The sequence below is a fragment of the Boleophthalmus pectinirostris genome, unplaced genomic scaffold (assembly GCF_026225935.1).
Source record: "Boleophthalmus pectinirostris isolate CB_2022bp ecotype Guang Dong unplaced genomic scaffold, ASM2622593v1 HiC_scaffold_9, whole genome shotgun sequence".
Lineage (NCBI taxonomy): Eukaryota > Metazoa > Chordata > Actinopteri > Gobiiformes > Gobiidae > Boleophthalmus > Boleophthalmus pectinirostris.
The window spans coordinates 23276894-23298788 of record NW_026571541.1 but is presented as its reverse complement, the minus strand read 5'-3'; the positions used below and the strand labels follow the sequence as shown (position 1 = coordinate 23298788).

The window sequence follows — 21895 nt, the reverse complement described above, 5'->3', positions numbered from 1 at the left end:
CCTCTTGTGAGAGAATGTTATAACATGATAAAAAGCTCCAAAAAGTCGCTTTAGCATAATATTCCCTCTTTTAATTACTTGAAAATAGGGTAGAGCACTTTTAAAATGAATACCTCTAACTCTTAATTCGCAGCCAACAGATCAAGCCTGCTTTAGCTCCAGTGATGTCAATAGTGTTGCTGATATGGCTCTGAGTCACTTTCCTCCGTTTAAACTCACTTAAACACACCGACGCTATGTCTGACACCAGCAATTAGGCCTTCAGTCTGCCCCGACAGTTAGATAACCCTGACAATGTGTGTGCGGGGCCTGCAAAAGTGCACATATAAAATCAAGTGTATTTTCCATGTTCAAAAATGAAGGAATTGTGTAAGTTTGAAGAGACGGCTGTAATGTATGTGGGTACATTATTAGTTCTCCCACCTCCAGACTGAGCAGGGTGTGATGTTCTTCGTGGCTCTGCGATCTATTTCGGATCCAAGTGCCAATCATGGTGCTAATTGCCCGGCAACTACATGCATCTGCGACTAAAATATAACTATGAGATACCGTGCTCGTGACTGAGGAGAGAGCATGACTAACTGTAATAAAAAAGTTTATACTGTTTATCTATTCAGACTTTCTCTTTGTGATGCTACAGGTGTGCTTGCTGGTTTCTAGGCAATGTGACGCTTAGAGCTAGCCAGTCTGGCGCCACCTAGTGCCTTCGCTCAACTTCATTTCTCTCCAGCGACTAGGTCAAGAATCGGAACACACTAGACAGTTTGCAAGAACCCCTGAAGTGCAAGTTCAGGCACCAGCAAATCAACGAAGACCCATACATTCTGTGTTGCCGATGATTCCAGAGATCGAGGATTTAAAGCCGAAACAAAGAGAATGTTTGGTGAATTTTATCAAGTGGGAAGATGTTATTGTCCTTTTTCCTATGGGATTTTGGAAAAGCTTAATATACCAGTCAGTCCTTTTAGCAGCGCATTACATACATCACAACCAAATAGCAGCGATTGGTGAAATAAAAAAAGTACCCACCTACCGCTGAGTGAACAAATCCTAATGCTGCAAGGTCAGACAGTTTCCACAAAGTGAAACTGGCTGATGAATCAGGCTAGCTTAAGGCTGGATACCATTTGATTTTTTATATATTTTTTTTCAGTAACAGTACCTTAACAATACCTGCTTTTCGATACCAGTTCCTGAACTTTTCTTTTTTCAGTGCCTTTGTTTTTAATATACATAAATGACCGATATTATTAAGAAAATACTTTTACTATTTTTCTTTTACTACTTACAATCCTTGAATTATAATGTTCAGTTATAACTCAAATGTGTCAGCCCCTAGCCAGGCTGGCGCCACCTAGTGCCTCCGCTCAATTTCATTTCTCTCCAGCAACTAGGTCAGGAATCAAAATACAATAGACGGTTTGCAAAACCCCAGAAGTGCAAGTTTGGGCACCAGTCAATCAGCAAAGAGCCAACTATTCAGTGTTGTCAACAATTCACAAGATCGAGAATTTAAATTCAGAAAAAAGACAATGTTTGGTGAATTTCATCAAGGGCAAAGACGTTATTGCCCTTCTTCCTACGGGATTTGCAGCGATTGGTTAAATAAAAGTACCCGCCTACCGTCAAGCAAACAAATTCTAATGCTGCAAGGTCAGACGGTTTCTACGAAGTGAAACCGGCTGATGAATTAGGCTAGTCAGCCCCTGCACTGCTATCAAATAAATCTGAGAGAGGTATTTACTGGCCAAGGAACTGCAAGCTGGCACCAAACAACTGATTTCTTCCCTGCCGGTACTTTTCGAACAGTTCCTGCTCAAAAACAAGCTTGGGTACCCAGTCCTTGTGATGCTGACGCTTATAGGGAAGAAAAATGAAGGACGCTGAGTAGATGGAAGATGAGCGAAAGTGTTGAATTACAAAAGACACACACATACATTATGCTAATTTGAAAGTACAGAGCTTGTAGATTTAGCTGAGTCTGCAGTTAGCCGAGGCCCTCAACACATGCATCTTAATCAGTTTGCTTGACCAGAGAACCTAATGAAGGGAGGTGTAACAATGGTGCTCCTAACAAATACCCAACCATTAATGAAGACGCTAATGTAAAGCTGCAATAATCCAGTCTTAAATGGCCTGTACCTAATTTGAATGTGTTTTTAGATCTATGTTCTTTATATTGTGCAGTGGTCTATGGGAACTGGAGACAACTGAGAAAAAAAAAGAGACTGAAAATCATAACCTGTGTATTTTGCAAAGCATTTTGTTGCGTAATCACTCACTGACAGGAACATATCTTTTGTCCAATCAAGCACATTGTTCACCAGGTACCACATGGAGTCACCTGCCTGACACTATTCCAGACGTTATGCAGAAACATGAAAAAAACAAAACCTGAGGGCATACCGATGAAAACTGCACAAGACTATTCCAGACAGTTGTTTCTGTGCCGTGGGGCTATCTCAGAGCTGCAGAAACGACCAAGTGGGAGGGGCTAATAGTTCAAACTCAAACACGTTCCTGAATCATGCTTCAAAATCAGGTAGAGGCCCTTTAGGGTAACTCTAGTCTGACAGTTATCCTATGATGCCTCCTCAGTCCTTCCCACAGGACACTGCTGTAACAAGCTAAAGCTGCCTCACTCTGTCTTATTCTGAACTGCTCAGATGAATTGTGCAGTTTGAACGCCGCTAACAGAAACACATAATACTTTCAATTTAAGCAGAGGAGCTCCCCGTGGAACCATACCCTGTCACTCTTGTTCTATTTGAGCTCCTTCTTCAATACGTCTCTATAATGCACAGAAGGTGGATGCGTTTTAATGCTGTGAAACTCAACAACCTATTTTGTACTGCTAGAATAAACAAGACAATCTACAGGCATGTCTCTTCTAAATAACTTTCACTAATATGATGTCTCTTATGTCAAGACAATTCCAACCACCATGACTATACTTTGACTATTTTTCAGATTAAGTCATACTTTTTTTCATGGTTTTGGTAGTCCTAAGATTTACAATACAGTGCAACTTATATATTAAAAAGGTCCCACTGGCAACAGAGAGAGGGCGCTCTAGGCTTGTGTGTCAGTATCTGCTACTCCTGTTACTCCTGTACTACTGCTCTACCTCGCATGTCTCCTACAGAAAGAGCCACTGTCCTGTCTGTATCAGGTCAGTCGATCGCACCATTACTTCTGTAACACTGAAAATTTTAAATTTAAACAAACATAAAGACAACCAAAACCATCCTGTCGGGATTCAGAAAAGCCAGAATAATTCTAACTGGAACTGATGCTGAGTCTGACGACAGCTATGCGGAAGAGGAGGCGGCACTGTGTTCACCTCCGGAGGTCGCAGAGTTGCTCATAAGTGACACCGAGGATGAAGAATTCAGTAGATTTAGTGATTTGGAGTGAGATGAGAGTTTGGTGAATGTTCTGTCATTTATGCTATAGTTATCTGAAGAACTGTTCATATGTTACATTAACAGCCTGTTGTTCTCTATTCTGTTGTTATTACTATAACTTGCCTTTCAAGATGAAATGTCGGTTCCTGGTCTCTGATTTTATAAAATAAATTTCCCCCCAAAAAAGCAACTTATATATGTTTTTGTCTTCTTCATTATGCATTTTTTGACTGATGCAACTTATACTCCGTAGCGACTTTTGTCTGAAAAATACGGTAATTATCCCTGTAGGCAAATGTACCCTCTACATTTGATGTATCCTCCAATACTACTTGGTCAAACTTTCAGGACCAGTGGGCGCATCTCCAGATTGTGAGCCAGGTTTAGTGGACTATCCAGATGGAGGATTAGCCTAGTTTGCGTGTTTGCTGTTTATATGGGAAACCGATTCAGCTTGAGGAAACCCACAAAGACAAATATGCCCCACATAGAAAGACCCTGTCCAATCTGCGAACCAGCCCCCAGCCAGAACCAATGCCTCATTACATGAAATCTGACTCAGGTTCACACTTTAGGATAATTCCATGCCCTGTTGTATTCACAAAACACCACTAGCAAAACATTTTCACTCTTAAAACTTTAATTTGGTTGACAGAAGGGACGATGTTATGCTGTTTTCTTATCTATGTTATAATGTTGTTTCCTTATTAAATCATACCTGGAGTTGTATTTTGTTTTATTTTCAGATGTTTAACACACTTCCTGTATATTTAGGCTGAGTTATTCGCTCAGACTGAAAACAAATCTTTTCCACTTTGTGATGTAATGTGGTAATACAGGAAGGCACCTACTGTGTTTTTTTTCCATACACCTTCACTACAATTATTTGGATAATTTCAGTCCTAGAATTGCTAATCTCTACTAAACAAAAAGTAAAAGGTAGCTGTTACTATGAAGAATTTTGATCTTTGGAGATGTAGACAGACTGAACATGTGTGAATGAAACAAAACACAACTCTGGGTATGCTTTTGAGGAGGTAACAAGATTATAACAAGAGTCAATTTTGCATTATATCGGACTTTGAAATTCTGCAATAGACCTTGCCTGGATGACTGAAGTATTACACAGACAAATTCTCTTTTCATTTTTGAGTTAATTTTTCAGTTTTGTTCAAATTCTGAAGCAGCCTTCCATCCGTAGTTATCCGCTTAGCTGTTTACACATCTGTATTTGGTCGGTGTTAAACATTGCCCATTAGCAGCACAAGCACATTAGAAAAACATTGGCTCATGTCATTGGTTGTGTGTATCCTCCACATCTGCTTACATGCACATCTGTCGCTATGGCAAATGCATTTCCACTTGTTAATATGGCCATCCACTCCCAGCAAATACGCACCCCTGAGAAATAAGCCAAGTTTTCTCCATCTGGCTAAATGCTCTTGCTGAAAGCCTTATGGGTGTTGAGGGGTGTGGGTTTCTTGTCTTTAGCCACTCTCTTATGACAAATCAGCTCTAAACACTGGCCCTTGTGTCCTGGTCACGCTTGCCCAGGCGTACAGGCATGAAAAAGTCACACATGATGGCCTCGGGGTGGAGGCTGCATGGTGGGGGAGGACAGTATATGCCCTAGATTCATCCCTTTCCTTCACTCCTCCACACTCCTCCCTCTGATCTCTCCATCCTGCACCAGGGCTCTTCTAATAGCCTAAAGATGTTAGATTGGAGTTTACTGTTGGTTTGTTTAAAGGCATATTGTGCTTTTGGCTAGTTACAATTAAAATAGAACCAGCTAGATTCTCATTCAACATTTGTTTATTGTAAATAGCAATGTTAATCTAAAACAATGTAACAGAAAAACATCTATTGACTTCCTGTTTAAAACTGCAGAACTTTGCTGCCCAGTATTTTCAGGGTGCCATTTCACAACAGGGTTTAAGTTGAGGGTAGTAATTAAGAAGTTTCTAAACCTGAATCATTCTTAATCAACTATTTGTTCATTATATAAATCAAGACTGTCTTTATACTTTATTATGGCTAAAGGGAGTCAACAATGGCCACCCCCTGCTTGGTTCTGGATGAAAATAAATGTTTCCCATAGACTTTTTCAGTGGTGTAGTGTTTTGTTTTTTTTAAGTAGGGGTATGCAATTTGTGATGTAATTGATGGTATTAACATTACTGCCATTCATAATCACCTACAGAACTAGAACTAGAACTGAACCAGGAGGACTAAGCCAGCACTGAATCAGGACTAAACTAGCTCTAAACCAGGACTAAATCAGGACTAAACTATCTTTAAACCAGGAATAAACCAGAACTAAAACAAGACTAAACCAGGAATAAACCAGGACTAAATCAGGACTAAACCAGGATTAAACCAGGACTAAATCAGGACTAAACCAGGACTAAACTAGCTCTAAACCAGGACTAAATTATGACTAAACCAGGTCTAAACCAGCACTACACCAGGACTAAACCAGAACTAAACTAGCTCTAAACCAGGTCTAAACCAGGACTAAACCAGGTCTAAACCAGGTCTAAACCAGGACTAAACCAGGTCTAAACCAGGTCTAAACCAGGACTAGACCAGGACTAAACCAGAACTAAACTAGTTCTAAACCAGGACTAAACCAGGTCTAAACCAAGAGTAAACCAGGACTACACTAGCTCTAAACCAGGACTAAATCAGGACTAAACCAGGACTAAACTAGCTCTAAACCAGAACTAAAACAAGATTAAACTAGGTCTAAACCAGCATTAACCCCGACTATGAGAAAACTGAATATAAAATTTCCTTCTAGTGCTAAGGTGGACTTTGGTGGAACTGTTGAACTCCATTAAGGCATAGTTACAAAGTTATCAAGCCTTGAAATAGTTTTTAAAAAGTTACCTTAACAGTGCTGATTTTACATTGGATACACTCCCTAACACCACTGATCCAGGCTTTGGGATAACACAAGGACTACACTAAACCTTGTAAACACATGTAGCTAAATTTGTGTAAGAAAGAATACAGGCTTTACATTACAGATTTTTACTGACTTCCATGCATTGACTATTCTAATGCTCAAATACATATATGAAGAAACAGGTTATATTGTCATTGGAAAGACAGTTTTATAGATATCATGACATTGTGGTGTTGAAAACCATAATGTAACTTAAAGGAGATAAGAACACACTTGTAGACTTGCTGTGTGGGAGTGTCCAGTACATTAGGCAGACCACAGATGCATTCATGTGCAAATCTCATCCATACTTCAGCCACTGGAGCGTAGAAACCATGAATTATGAAAACTACGAAGACTATAGAAAATTTACCACGCTTTATTGTGTACACAGGAACACTCTACATGCTGCACATTACGCCTCCTGTATATCATAATGGCAGGGTAAGTAGCTGCAGCTTCTTGGTTGCCGTGGTAACACTCTAAAGGTGCTCTTAAAGGGATTTTTCAAACTTGAGTGGCACATTTGGATGACTCATGACCAGCCTCCCACCTTCCACACATTCAGTACACCTCAATCACTTATCAAACCCTTATTTGCAAGTAGCTCAGCCCAGTCAGGTGGGAACACGCATTTGTACTGTGAGTGGGCTCGCCTCTCCGCAGGACTGACCTGTAATTTGACCTGGTGTTATCACATACTTGTTTCCATGGAGATAGATGAGGTAAATGTTGCAAATACTGTGAAATATTCGAGGCCAAACATCTCTGTAAAGGTAGACTGTCAACTAGGGCTGAATGATTTAGGAAAAATATAACAGAATTTCTTTGCGATTCATGTTTCAAAAGCAGGATTATGTTCAAAGTTCACATTTCAAAGACATACAGAAAAATTGACAAAAAGTCTGAGATGTGAAATAAGTAGAAGTAAGAATCATATTTCAAATACATGTTTGAACAGATCTAAACTACAGGGTTAGCAGTTTTACACAGAATAAGAGGATATTTTATTGTTTGTGGAGGAAATTTTAGTACTCAAATTGCAGCCTTTGCTATTTGCATACATTCAAATTGTGATTAAGATTCATCCTATATACACAAAATGGATTCTTGAGTGTTTTAAATGAAGTTGTAATGCTGTTACCTCATTAAAAACATACCTGTTCTGTTTGTTTCATTCTTACATGTTTGAGTAATCATTATTTATTACTCTGTCTACATCTCCAGAGCTCAGAATACTCTTTTCCAACTTGTGATGTCATGAAGAGGTAGTTTTCAACTTAACAACTACCTTTCACTAGTGGTGTAGTGGGGATTTTTTAAGTGAGGGTACGTGATTTGTGACGTCATCACTATTATTATCATCACTATTATTAACATTAACGCCATTTTTAATCACTTACATATCATAAATCATAAGCTACAATATTTGTCTACAGCATAAGATTAAACCAGGACTAAACCACGTCTAAACTAGGACTGAACCAGGACTGAACCAGGACTACTAAACCAGGACTAATCTTGGACTTGAGAATGAGAGAGAGAGACCCCTGAGAGCACAGAGCAGGGTGTCTGCAAAGTGCGATCGGACGACTGCTGCACTTAGTCCCGTGGGCGAGGAGCTCTGTGCCAGTCCTTTCGCCTGTGTTCACCCAATGCTCTACGCAGGTGTACCTTCGGGCCCATCCCGGCACTCAGTCTTGGTTCAGTTCTGGTTTAGTCCTGGTTTAGTCCTGGTTTAGTCCTCCTGGTTCAGTTCTGAGATCAGTCCTGTACCCTCATGTTGCAGGTCACAATAGGACAGTTCTGCAAATACCATGAGGCTATGCAATTGTTTTCACCATTGCTGACAGCTCCGGTTTGACATTTAAGTTGTAGCTATTTTATATGTGTTATTTATCTCACTACACCCCTGTTTTTATCTTTAGTTCAGAAGAGACTGGCAATTCCAATTATCCAAATGTTCCTAGTGAAGGTGTATAGAGTTTAAAAACACAGTAGAGCACTTCCCGTATTACCACATGACATCACAAAGTTGAACAGAGTGTTTTCTGTTTGAAAGAAGAACTCAGCCTAAATATGCAGGGTTTATCTGTGAATGAAACAAAACTTAACTCTGGGGCTATTTGTGATGAGGAAACAAGATTATAACAGATCAGAAAATAGAATAATAGAACCTTTAACCTCGCAGCTCTACAGTCAACCAGAAACGTTGCGTATTATACCTTTAACAAATCCCTGCTAAGTTACATGTGTCGAATTACATCCATTAATTCTACAATATAACTTGACATTTCTCTGTGCTATTGTATGAGACCACCTCTACACAACTGAAACCACAGGGAGCTGGAGCATACCTCCTCTCCTCACCAGCATGTTCACTTGTGTCCCATTGAAATGCACACAGAGACGTGTCAGGGGTTACACAAACAATAATGGCCGACAAGAGCCAAACAGCCAATCCCCAGCCCACCGGGTCTCTCAGTGTGGGGCGGGGAAAGATCAAATGTGCTCCATCCACAGAGGATTTACTTTAGGATGGCACAGTTTGGAATGACAACAGCTCATATCTACAGCTTACACTCTGTCTGTAGTCTGTGGGGGGCAAGTCCAAAGCAAAGTCATGTACTCAGTTAGAGTCTATGCAACATGTACATCTTCCCTTTAATATGTGCATGGTAAAGGGTTTTCTGATTGTTACCTGTTTGCTTTTTGGTTGGACTTTTGCATCACAATTAAAAATCCAAACTTCTCTTTTGCAGTTTTTAAGTTTATAAACCATCCCTGGACTTCTAAGGTCAAAATGTGTTCACAACAAAGACATGCCTCTATTAGTAAAGCAGTCACGATGCCTAATGGATTCATTTGTTTATTTTCTCATTGTTCATTCCTGTTGCTGACAGCACAGGGACATTGTTTTAAGTTGGAAATAAAAGAAAATGTGAAATGCTTATCCCGAGGTGACCAAAAGCATGTTTGAAATTGAAATTAAAGTCACAAGAATATGCCTACTCAAAAATTTAGCTCAAAATCATGGAGAAAAAAAGATAGATTACAATCAACGCATTGGTCAATCTCAGTGATCAGGTCATGTGTATGTTTTTTAAAATGTAAAAACTTAAAAATAGAATATATTTTCTGACCACCTTTAACCTTAAAGGGTAACTTTTCTGGTTAAGGATCTCTCACCTGCTTTTTTCCCATTAAATCTTAGTGCTATGCCTAAAATGTTCCACAGTCTGAATTGGTATTATTATTATTATGAAGACAGACAAACCCTGTGGATGTTGAATTTTTTTGATTATGACAGCAATTATTCCACCAATCAATAACGAAAATGTGTCATAAAAACAACAATAAAACAGGTACATTCGACAATGATATAGTTCTCAAAACATTAAAAATTAATCAATTCTCCCATTACAGGTTATTTTTGACTATATTTGTGAGTTGCATCTTCTTGTTATATCCAACATTTTGTGGATTATTTCTTATTCAGAAGCTACAGTAATTTGTTAAAAAATATTAATCTCCATGCCAACTGGCCTAACCTTTTCACTCTCAAACCCATAGCATAATAGTTTCAGGTAATCATGATCTCACTTACACAGTCAGGATTACCGTGTTCCTTTAATTTGCTCCTTGAGAATTTTGGCAACAGTAAAATTCATGGTAGTTTTGTACAAATCTGATCTAGCTGGAGAAATATGGAGAAATTATAGTGGCAATAACTGAAATTACAAATGCTGGAGCAGATCTGGAGTGAAAGCACGGCCATGAGAGTGTAGCAAAAAAGAACAAGAAAGTCCAGCGAGCCCCCCGACGCCTCAGCACATCAAACACACAAGAGCCAAAGAGCCTGCTCCAGCTTCACTCATGAATAACTCTGCAGCTCTGTGACTGTGCAATGGGGCTATGGACTCACTACTATATGCTCAATGTGTGGACCATTTTATTTGGTTAATTGGTAATTGAGATAGTTCAGGTCTCAGTATATATATATATATATATATTGGGGATGTAATGCTATCCAAATCTCAGGGTACAATATTATCACGATATGCATCTCACAGTATGATATTCATTAAGATATAAAATAATATAATTGTAGATAAGACACTTTTTTGTTTTTAAAATACCTTGACAAGATTTTGGTGTGAATTATTACCATCATAATAACAAAAATTCAAGTAAAAAAACATATTTCTTCATGTTGTCTGCACTGAAATTAATCATGGCATATGTAGTTCCCTATGTTTATAAGCTGTTGCTACTATAAAACCATGCATTTAAGTAAAGTAACTTGTTATTCGATATATATTGTAACAGTCCACGATATTATTGTGAGACTTTTAACAACAGGATATCACAATATTTCAGTTATTGTTACATCCCTAATATATATAGTGACTTCTCATACAAGTAAATATTTAGGCTACCGAGTACTAAGGCTGAACAATTTTGGAAAAATATGTAGGGATACTGATACTGGTACCCATGGTTTCATGATATCTTTTCAGTCAATATCCTGGCTGGGCCTTTATTTGGATATAATCAATCTATTTACAGGCTGATTTTGAAGGTCCAACGCATGGAAATGATCTGATATGTTTGTTTCTGTGATACTGTATGTATGTGACATAAACGTGTACACGACATGAGCAGATCTGAGCAGAGTTTTGCATCTTGGGCAGTGTAGACGGAAATGCTATGGCGGAACGTATTCAACTTTTCCACTCTGGAGGCTGGTTTAAGATTTTTACATTTTTAAGCCGTAAAAACACTATCACTATCCAAACGAAAGGCACTTCCGATAAAATATTGTGCTTTGTTTGACAAGCGTTCTCGTGTAAACAGGCCCTTAGTAATACAATTCTGTTCAAAGTTCTGATTTTTAATGTCCAGGACAAAAACTTAAATATGAACTGACAAATGAATAAAAAGAACCACTTTTCACTAGAGGTTTTTATGCAGAATAAGTTTGTACTTTAAAAATTTCAGCCTAATTTGCCATTGTCCACTCAAATTGCGATTTGATTGTGATTCATCTTGCAGTTGTATCGAGTACCACAAAATCTAAAGCAGGTCTGTAACAGGATTATTCCAGGTCTACTGTAGACTATGACTAAACCAAGTCTAAAACAGGATTGCACCTTTGCTACAGTAGTTTAAACAAGAACTCAACAAAGGACAACAACACACAAATACAAGGTTCATTTCTAAGTGGAATCAGTGTACCACCAGAAGAAGCTTGGGTACTGCACTAGTTATAATGAAGAAATAGGTTTAAGGAATGTTTCAGGCTTTGTAATTACTTATTTTGGTAGTTATATGAAGTAGTTTAATTAATCTTAATAAACCATTTCTTCATTATGAGTTTCTTCATGCTTTCTTAAGGCTAATTAAGATAGGAGTACTTTGTTAACCAAGATCACAATTTGAGAAATACTGAACTAAAAAAATATTCATGGAAGTTGCAGAAGCAAAATTAAGTCATTTGACCACAGTCTGTCAAACTCACGGTGTTTCTTCTCACAGTATTTGTAACATTCAAATTTGCTATTGTGACACATTTTGCCAAGAGGTATTGCAGCTATCTTCCTTGTCATCTCCTTCAAAGGCAAAAACAGACTCCAAAATCGGTAAGCTGTCTACCGCATGCACCATTAGCTTTCTTCTTTTCACCCAGTCCTCACATCTTTCCCAGTGTCTGTCTATGGTCTTTGGAGCATGTGATTAGCATTAGCCTCCACTCTGCTTCAGTGAGTGGCTCTCAGGTCTGTACGACACTGCACCTGTTGATGGGGCGAAATTATTCTAATGGCCAAAAGAAGAGGGGAAAACCAGTACTCCGCCATTTTGGGGTAAAAAGAGATAATGCTTTTTATTTTTGGATATGATTGTATGATAGTCCACAAAGAGCACCATAACAATCTCAGGATGTCTGTGGAAACTGTGTGGGTGTTTTAAAAGCAAGGTGGCCAAGATAGGATGTTTGAAAGTAGTCTGTGACATTAATGTGATCTTGTTGCAATAACCACTACTGTTACTATGTCTTCTACAACTCAAAACATGAAGAATATGTAAAATCCTCCAGCTAAGGTAGTCCTGACCAAGCCTATCTCGTTATCTCTAGCTGGGTTCTCAGGTTGTAGCGCTGTAATGTGATGGCTTCACTGTAGCTCCTGACAGGTTGCCCCAATAGCACTGAAGGATGGGTCAAATGCAAAGGACAAATCTCCTTACAGGGACGATAAAGTTTACATTAATAGATTAACTGTAAAGGGACAGTTCGGAATTTTAGACAGAGGGCCTCATTTCCTCGTGAGCCAGAGTGTTGGAGACGTGTGGAGACACATGTTTAAATATTCCATCCAGTCCTTGTATTTGCAGAGGTTGCTGGTGCTAGGCTAGCGCATGTCAATGGCCATAGTTAGCCTGCCACTAAAAACAGTCTTACCAACTCCACAGAGCACCAGAAGAAAAACTATTATTACACCAGACTGTCGATGTAAATGTCTGTGTTGATAGAATAATTTTAGAAGTAAAACCAACCTTGCATTTGAAGTAGAGCCCGACCGATATGGATTTTGTTGTGGCCGATATGCAACCGATATAATGGGAGTTGAAGCTGCCGATAGCCAATATAATCACCGATATATTTAGTGATGTAAAAATTCACTGTAAATCTTGAATTGTTTAAAAAAACTTAGGTTTGGCTCTAGTTGATTTTAAATTGGGTTTATTTAAGCAACATTTATTGTTATTCTGACTCTTTATGTCATATTTACAGACAGTACGTCGGCCTAATGGCATTTTTTGCATCACATTCTAGCTACTAGTGATGGGTATTCCAGTTCTTTTTAGAGAACCGGCTCTTTTTCTCGGTTCACTAAAAGCAGCTGGCTCTTCTGGGTCCTAAGCGGCTCTTCAGATTGTTTTGTTGCAACCAGGACTAAAACAGAACTGAACCAGGACAGAAAAAATACTAAACCAGGACTAAAACGGATCTAAACCATGTGTAAAACAGGACTAAACCAGAACTGAACCAGGACTGAGTGTCGGAACTCGGTCTCTATCTCTCTCCCTCTCTCGAGCCCAAGATTAGTCCTGGTTTATTTATTTTATGCTGAACTACAGGCAAATATGCACGTTTTTTTTAATCCTATGTACACGCAGATTTATGAAAGTTTCGTTTTCAGCCGCTGCCGCTGTCAAACTACAACGAGTCTGCACGCAGCGTGAAGAGAAAAAAAGTGAGAGAAAGCGAAAGCAAGGCTCCCAATCCCAATAAGGATCAGGCTCCCGTCGTTCGCTTCAAAGAGCCGGCTCTAAGAGCCGTTTCGTTCGCGACCGACCCATCACTACTAGCGAGCAAAAAAACTAGCGCTATTAGCCTTTAGCCGTAAATGCTGCGCGCCGCGGTAATTAATTATATGCGCAAGTATCATCATTCACACGTCTATTCACAGCTCCTTTACATATCAATGCAGGTTCAGTAACAAATATACGGCCAATATAGTCACTTTACAATAGGCCAATAGAAAACAGCTTGTTTATGTGCGGGAGCTACAGCAGCTAATAGCAAACTAATTAGAAAAAAATAGCTTCAAAGTCGACATATTTCCAACACTCACCGCTCATACAGGCTCCTCCTCACATCACAAGTCTGCACTAATAAATGTCCTTTTAATCCAGACTCAAACCGATTCTCCGTAAAAAGAATATAATCTCAGTGTTTGGATCTGTGTCTGCGGGTGTAAACAAACACACGTGAGTGACGCGACTTTGGGGATGTGTTCAGGGACAGTAAGGACACACACACAGACATAAATACTGATGCGGAGACACATATTAGGACATTTATCTGACTGTAAATTGGAATAAATGAACATAATATAGAGAGTCTAAGATTTATAACGAAGTATAACATGACCATGGGAAATATCGGCCCATATCAGCAAACATATCGGCCGATAGCCGATATGCCTCCAGTTGTCCATATCAGCCGATAATATCGGCCAACCAATATATCGGTCGGGCTCTAATTTGAAGGATTAATATCTGAGCAGTAGCAGCGAGTTGTACTTCCAGACAGAAAGCTTGGCAGTGGCGGACTGATATATGAGAAAATATTCCCTCAACATGTGACGATTCATGCGATGCAAGGTTAGTTTTATTTCAAACATTATTCTATCAACACAGACATTTACATCGACAGTCTGGAGTGATAATAGATTTGCTTCGGGTGCGTTGTGAAGTGGGTAAGACTGTTTTTAGTGACAGGATAACTATGGCCATTGACATGCACTAGCCTAGCACCAGTGACCTCTGCAAATACAAGCACTGAATGGAATATTTCAAAAAGTGTCTCCACATGTCTCCAACACTCTGGCTCACTAGGAAATGAGGCCCTATGTACAAAATTCCAAACTATCCCTTTAACTACTGCAACTAACAACAGACATTTGTCCATCTATATAGTCTGACTAAAATCAGTTATTTAAAGAATATTATTACCACCTCAAAAACATACCTGGAATTGTGTTTTATTTCATTCACACATTTGAGTAACCCTTTAACATTATTCTGTCTACATCCCCAAAGCTCAAAATGCTCTTTTCAACCTTGTGATGTCAAATTAACAGCTACTTCTTTCCTTTTTGTTCAGTACAGATTGGCAATTCCAGGGCTGAAATCATCCAAATTATTCTAGTGAAGGTATATGGAGTTTAAAAACACAGTGGAGCACTTCCTGGAACAGCAGTGTGGAGTGTTTTCAGTTTGAGAAAAGAGCTCAACCTAAATATGCAGGGTTTGTGTGTTTGTGATGAGGAAAAAAATATTATAACATAGATCCGAAAACATCTTAATATGGGAAGAACACTATGCAAAATAATGTTGTCCCCTCATCAAAAACACACTTCTCATTGCTTGATTTGCATTTTGCCCTGATTGTTGTGTCCCATGCAAAAATCCAAACTTCTCCTGTGTAGTTTTTAAGTCCATAACCATCAGAGGACTTGTTCTGCATTCAAAGTGTGCTCACAACAAAAGGATGACTCTATTAGCATAGCAGTCACGTTGTCTAATGGATTCATTGGTTTATTGTCTCATTGCTCATTCCCATTGCTGACAGCAGAGGGGCATTATTTTAAGACAGAAAATGTGAAATACTTATCCCAAGGAGACCACAAAAGGGAACTAAGGCCAGAGGAATGCATTTTATGTGTTCTTTACACGCCTGTCACAAGAATGACTATATTGTGGATTTATCTATATATCTATATCTATATATCTATATATCTATATCTATCTATCTATATATATCTATATCTATATATCTATATATATATATCTATATCTATATCTATCTATCTATCTATCTATATATCTATATATCTATATATATATATATAGATATATATATATATATATATATATTTTTTTTTTTGAAGCTCAGTATTTATTGTGTGTACATTATCTGTGCATTAGAGGTGATGTGTTATTTTAGTTGTAGTACGATAAGATTTGAGCTGTAGAGAGTTGAATATAATAATTGGTTCCCTCTGCTATTTATTTATTGCAGCTCAGCCCTATTAATGATACAGTCTATTTAAAAATGTCTCAGTGGGATTACTTTGCATTATTGTTATTGTGTCAGTGGCATAAAGTAGTTTCATTATGATTGTTTATCATAATATATCTCTGTTGATATAAAGATGTGATTTAAATATTGGTCAAACATTAGCAACTAGGCCATTGTTAGTTTTAAAGGTCCTATATTACACAAAATTAACTCTTATGAGCTTTAAGTCAAGTTAGAATGCTATTAGCTTCTCAAAAATATACCTGGAGTTGTGTTTTGTTTCATTCAGACATGTTTGAGAAACTGTCTACATCACCAAAGCTCAAAATGCTCTGCCCCAGCTTGTGATGTCATTTAGTGGTAACTTTCAAAGAAAACAGCTATCTTTTACCTTTTGTTTAGTACACATTGGCAATTCTAGGTCTGAAATCATCCAAATGATTCTAGTGAAGGTGTATGTAGTTTAAAAACACAGTGGAGCACTTCCAGTTTTACCACATGACATCACAAGGTTTTCTGTTTGAGAGAAGAACTCTAAATATGCAGGGTTTGTGTGTTAAACATGCGAATGAAACAAAACACAATTCTAGTTATGTTTTTGATGAGGAAACATCATTAAATTGCAAGACTGAAATGCAATGGCTTCACAGTTCTCACTTTTATGATTTTCTAGTTCTTACAATTATAACCAATTAAGATTTGCAGCCTGACTCAATAATCTTGCCATTCCTACTGTGCTGGAGCCTGTTCCAGTGTGCACCTCTGTGCCCGTGGTGTGCCAGCCCACTTAGCCCTCCACTGTCCTCTGCTGTGATGCCCCTGGTTAACACCTCCGCCTTAGCTCCCTGAATAATGCACGCTCGGGCTGACTCAGCTCCAGCACAGGCCAGTGCAGATGCAGTCTGGCAGCCCCAGCACAGGCCTATAGAAACTCACACATACACACACATACAGATATATACACATGTGCACACAGACGCACACACATGCACAGACATACACACGCACACATACACACGCACACACAATCGCACAACTGAATGAAGAAGCAGCCACAGGGACCTGCTCGGGAGAGATAGGCGAAATGCATAATCAATGTACATTAAAGCACAGCCCACACACCTGCCTATAGAACGCACTGGAGCTCTGATTAGAGCACTATAATGGGCCATCATCAGTCACCGTGTGATCGGTGAAATTATGCAAAGTAGATAAAAAAAAAAGTTTACTTTTATGATTAAAGTTAAAAGCAGAAACCAAGAAAAGATTTTGTAGATTCAACGTGGTGGATCATTCTCTGCACGATGTTCATGAATTATTCAACTTTCTCATGCCATGGCACCAGTACTATTGTCCAGTGGAGCTAGACAGTGACTACTCACCACTTCACCACAATTAGATTTACCATAGACTTGTTGAAAAGGTAATACTAAAAGGTTTGACTTGAAACTTGCTTAGGGCTAAACTGCTATATAACATATTAACATATTTAAACTCTGTGAAAAGTGAATAACATTTTGTCAGATTTTAGGTTTTAAATCTGTTTTTCGGACTGAAAACAACCACAAAATGGCCAAGCCTTTAAGCTTTTGATATTTAAAGTTTTCAAAATATCTATCGAAAAAATTCATGAAAAACTGAAAAAAAAAGAAAAGTATAACATTTTAAGGGAGATCTTTTTCAGTTGTATTGTAGTTTGCAAATGCTCATATTGATGCGAATGATTTATTTATTTTTTTGTTATTTTTTAGAATCTAGTATTTTTCCAAAGTCAGTAAGAACAGTCAACCTCGCAAGCACTTAGGACAAAAAATTAGTCCACATTTGAAAGAAATAATGATTGATAAACTGATTTATTAATTTTTCATACATAGTGTTTTCCATGTATTAGGGGTTAAACTGGAGACAGTGGGACAGCTGGCCATTGGATGATGCCAGCTCACAACTGCAAATGAAATGCCTCTTTATGAAAACGTGTGAGCTTTGATTGACAGCTGTGCCCATTTGCAGTCGTCAAGGAAATTGCACTTCTTCTGAGCAAACGGTCTGGTATTTTTATAACTTTTCTTTCATGCAGGAAATGAGTGGTAAGATTACATAATTGTAGGTGTGATATCCTTTGGCAGTGGTGTGGGTGACAAACTGGGCTTCATCAGAACTAGGCACATAATTACTACAGCCACAGAGCAGACACTTGCCCTGTTTGTTGGTTGGTTGGTTTGTGAAGACGTTTCACAATAAATAATGGCTGGTTTTGGTCGCATTGGATGTGGGGCTATAGTCCTTTAGCTCTTTAGTCGATGAATCGGTAGATGGTGTCTTACCTGCTACGCACTACAGAATCATTTGTCTGATTTAGCTGTCTTAGTTTCTCCCAGACTTTGAGGAGGCATAACCTGACTTTGGATCATCCTCATTATACCTCCTATGTGATGTTCAAACCGCTGTGCTCTTTATGTGTGTGGTCAGTGAGACTGTTGCTGCTCTGTCATGAGATCATAACCACAAAACATCACCACACTGCACCAGTCAATAAAACAAAGCATCAGAGCAGAAGAAGTGATGGACACACAGATGCAAGACACAAACAAACTGGAAATAGAAAAAACAAAATAGTAAAAGGGGACAGTGATTTCTTTACTACACACTGTAAAGTTATGAAGTTATACTGTAGTGTTCTTCCATTTCCTTCCAATAGTGTAATATTTTCTTCGCAAATCCATGGGCATTTTTTACTGTTGTTTAAAAACATTTAAACTGAGAAGAAGGTGAGAGTTAGCCAGGCTAGCACCACCTAGTGCCTCTGCTCAATTTAATTTCTCTCAAGTGACTAGGCCAGGAATCAAAATGCACTACACGGTTTGCAAGAACCCCAGAACTTGTAGTTCAAGCGCCTGTCTGGGTCCCTTTTTGTGGTACAGCAGAACAGTAAACCAAGAGGTCGAGATGGATATAGACGAAGACAGACATTCTATGTTGGCAACGATTCCTGAGATTGAGGATTTAAAGCTGGTACAAAGAGAATGTTTGGTGATTTTTATGAAGGGGAAAAGCGTTATTGGCCTTCTTCCTATGGGATTTGCTGCATTACATACGTCACGACCAAATATCAGTGATTGTTTAAATAAGAAACGTACCCACCTACCATCAAGGGAATCCTAATGCTGCGAGGTCAGACAGTTTCCACGAAGTGAAACCGGCTGATGAATCAGGCTAGATGAGAGTAGTTCCACAAAGACAATTTTTGTTTCTTTCAGACATGGCCAGTAATTACAGAGGTATTAAATGTAAACCAGGTCATTTTGACAGTTAAAAGGCAAAGTTGGCCAATTGATTAACATAAGGACTGATCACAGAATAGACCTGGATTTAACCTACATTAGACTACATTACTACTACATTACCACTCAGACAAAGGATCACACTTTAAACAAGAGCTGTCCCGGTCACAGAGAAGCCCACATGCCCACCTGCTGTTATGCCAAAGGAAGACAGGAACACAAGAGATTCTGTCACAGGACAAGAAATATCCATATAGAGGAGGCAAATTCCTAAAAAGTGAGAGCAGATTGATAGAAAGAAAAAAGAGAGAGATAGAAAATGAAATGGGCATGGAGAGATGTAGAAAAGGAGATTGTCTTATAGAACAGATTGTGAGGAGGGTTCAGGGGAATGGCAGAATAGATGGAAACAAGCGATGAGTGATAAGAGGGCCTTGTCCTGATCTCACCTCCTCCTCTGTAATAGAGTGTATTTACCATCACCGTAGCAACACAGTCCTCCTGCTAAACACCAAATACTTCTGTTTCTTCATTATATTCTAACTTTAATCAATACTCTATCCAATGCAGCAAAGTCAGGTTCTGTTAGAAAGTTTAAAACACAGTAAACAATTAAAGACAGACATATATATTGATACATTTGCACTTTTTAGTGGATTGGTTATCGGCTTTAAATCTCCTGCATAGGTCGATATTTGGTATGGGCTCATCATTTGCCGCATAATATAGAGTATTATTGTAACACTTTAGTGCGATGATGAAGACTGAGCAATGAGCAATGAAATGAGATTACACTGCCTCATTATGGGTTAGTAGAAAAAACAGTTGTCTAAAATGAATTTCTGTTGAGATAATCGAGATCTTTATTATACTTAATTATGCAGAGCAGTAAAAGGTATAGAAATATTTATGTTAATGATCATCTCAAATCTGTATCAAAATCCTAACTCATATCGGTCGATCGCAATGCAATGAAATATGTCTCACTTAAAAACAAAAGATAAAAAGCATTTACAGTTTCACATTCATACCTAAGTACATTCACACACACAAGAAAATTGCATAATTGCTCTCTGAAATTTCAAATACTAGTACTAATACATAACTGTTAATGCTGGCTTTGTGTATGTTCTAATGGTCTTTGATTGTTGCACAGGGTTTGAATTGTAGATTATGTAGAGTGAATTTCTTTTAGTGTTCTCTCTTCGCTTAATCTCTGGGAGTAGATTTGACACTTCCACCCTCTTAGTGTCAGCCCTGTGTATGTACCTCGTTACTGGAATAAGCTCCAAACATCTACAACCCTTAACAAGAGCAATGGACAGACAAAACGAGGACTAGACCAGGACTAAAACAGGACTAGAAGGGAAACAAGCCAAGTCAAGACCGAGACTAAACTGGGACCAGACCAGAACTGAACTAAGATAAGTGTGAACTAAGCATAGACGATACAGACTTTGGATCAGTGCCATTTAACGCAACCAATAGTCAAACGTAGTCCTACAGTGTGTGAACTCTGGCGGCTGTACATCTCTAAAGGAAAAAAAGCCCTAAACAGATCATTGATTATTAAAATTAAATTAATTTCACACCATTGTGGGTTTCCTCTGAGTACACCATTTTCATCAACTTAAGATGCAAAATACAATAATCCTCCTGCAGGCTCCAGCAAAAAAACTGACAGGACTTCTTTGCTCAACTTGGCCCTGTAATCAAGTTATTGCCAAGTTGCCTCAGTGGATTTGAAGTATGGGTCAAATGCTGTAGACAACTGAGGACATAACACATGTTAGAACTCACCAAGTATTCCTGGTAACACTTTATATATTAACTTGAAAAAATTAACAAATTGTTTATTAAGAACATTTCAGGCTTAGTGACTACGTACCCTAATCCATCTCCTACCCCCAACTCTTTTATCAAGTAATTACTCAGCAATTGTTCATTGTGATTTATTGCATTATTATGCAAAAATGACTCTTATGAGCTTTAAGCCATGTTAGAATGTTATTACATCCTCTAAAACATACAAAGATTTGTGTTTTACTCCATTCATGCATTTGAATAAATTGAGAATTATCTATCTGTCTACATCTTTAAAACCCCAAATTCTCTGTTCCACCTTGTGATGTCACAAAGCGACTGAGTGAGTTTTCAAGTTAACAGCTTCATTTTACCTTTTGTTTAGTGGTGACTGGCAAATCCAAGTCTTGAAATGATTGTAGTGAAGGTGTATTGAGTTTAAAAACACAGTGGAGCACGTCCTTTATCGCCACATGGCATCATATGGTGGAACAGAGTCTTTTCTTTTTAAGAGATTACTCAAACATGTGTGAACGAAACAAAAAACACCTCCACTTATATTTTTGACGAGGCAACATCATTTTAACATGGCAAGTCAATTTTGCGTAATACAGGACCGTTAAAGACAATTTATCAAGAGCAATTTCTGGTTAAAAAAACAAAAAACAAAGCTGCTATTCACATAATATTGACACACACACACACACACAAAAAAACTTTATAAACTTTACAAAACTAGAAGAATGAGCTGTGATTTGTTGGTTTTGCATATAGTTGACCCTGGCCAAAGTATAGTGGACTAAATGGGTTCATGTGGATAAAATGAAATGTGAACAATAACACTGATACTTAATGTAGCAGAGAA

At 38.3% G+C, this 21895-nt stretch overlaps 1 protein-coding gene across 1 annotated transcript in view; it reads right to left on the bottom strand.

The window, feature by feature from the left end:
- Positions 1–21895, bottom strand: part of pdgfd (platelet derived growth factor d) — a 106782-nt gene that overhangs the window by 57232 nt on the left and 27655 nt on the right. The gene's annotated exons all lie outside the window — the stretch shown is intronic.